This window comes from Propithecus coquereli, unplaced genomic scaffold (assembly GCF_000956105.1).
Source record: "Propithecus coquereli isolate 6110/MARCELLA unplaced genomic scaffold, Pcoq_1.0 Scaffold122, whole genome shotgun sequence".
Classification (NCBI taxonomy): Eukaryota; Metazoa; Chordata; class Mammalia; order Primates; family Indriidae; genus Propithecus; species Propithecus coquereli.
The window spans coordinates 1,655,964-1,657,524 of NW_012136303.1; positions in this window are offsets into that span (position 1 = coordinate 1,655,964).

The following is a 1,561-nucleotide window of genomic DNA, read 5'->3' on the forward strand; positions in this document are numbered from 1 at the left end:
GGGGTCTCGCTCTTGCTCAGGCTGGTCTCGAACTCCCGACCTTGAGTGATCCACCTGCCTCGGCCTCCCAGAGTGCTAGGATTACAGGCGTGAGCCACTGCACCCAGCCTGTTCTGTTTCTTGATTTGGGTGCTTGTTAGACACATGTGCTTACTTTGTGAAAATTCACCAGGCTTTATGCTTATGATTTGTGACTTTTATGACTTTATATTATATTCTAATAAAAAGTTTGAGAAATTCAGAATATTTTTGAGAACAGGTTTTTAAGTCCTCAGAATATTTCTCCCATTCCCTTTCCTTTTCTCTTTTTCTTTTCTTCCTGCCTTCTTTCCTTTCTTTTTTCTTCCTTCCTTTCTTTTTTTGTCACTTCTTGGTACCTTTCCATTTTTTTTAATTGTGTAGTTATCGCTCTATTTCTTTTATTTTTCAATCCTTTTCTCCTGAACGGCAAGCCATTGCTTGCCCATATTATTCCTTTATGCAACGTAGGAGTGACCCTCTCCTCAACCCACTTTATTTCCACTTGTCTAAAAATTGTTAACAATGAAAGGATTTTGTAATAATAACAAGACATTTTACTGTCATCTACTTGTAAATTATCATAATAAATTTACAAATTACAATGTCTGCCATATGACTGGCACCCACTTAAAAGAGATACTCTCTGGCAGGGCACAACTTGCCCAAATAAATTTTGTAAGCTTGTCATTTGGCACTATTGTGATGAACCCTGCAGAGAGTAGAATGTTGACACTCTCTAGGTGGTTTGTTCTCCCCCGCCCACTACCGTTTGCTATTGTTTTCCTTAAAGACATCATTCAAGTATTCACTATCAATCTTATTGTTATAAAACTTAAGCCCATTTGGATACACCTATGAAAGGAGAAGTTCAATAAATGCTAATCAAATTGTTCATAGCAAAGAATAATTGATCTACTTTCTCTTTACCCTAGTCTGAAGGCAGAACGATCCTGAGTGTTTTAGAACTGCTTTTCTTGTTCAAAACATTCTGTGAAAGAATTTGATAACTTCTTCAGAAGCCTCTGTTAATCTGTTGCTTGTCATGGCTATCGCATGCACTGGGCATTCTTCTAAACGTTTATATGTATTAACTCATTAATCTTCTTGACAACCTTATGAGATAGGAGCCCTTATTATCTACATTTTACAGATGAGGCAGCTGAAGCACAAAAAAGTTAAGTTATATTACAAGACGATATTGCAAAAATAGTTTCCTTGGGGAGCGTACAGTCTACTAAGAACAAAAAACAAAACAAGAAACACATAAAACTTTAAAAACAGTCAAAATAAAAGAGAGAATACTTTAGACCCTGTTGAACAAGTCATTTATCACTTTTTGGTCCCTGTTTCCTCATCTGTATAACAAGGAAGTTGGATTTGCCCAAGATCACATAGCTAATAAACGGCAGAGCTAGAACCTGAACTTGAATGTTGTGGCTTCAAAGCCCAATCTCTAAAAAAAAAAAAAAAGAAAAGAAAAATTAGCCAGGCATGATGGTGCACACCTTAGTCCCAGCTACTTGGGAGGCTGAGGCAGGAG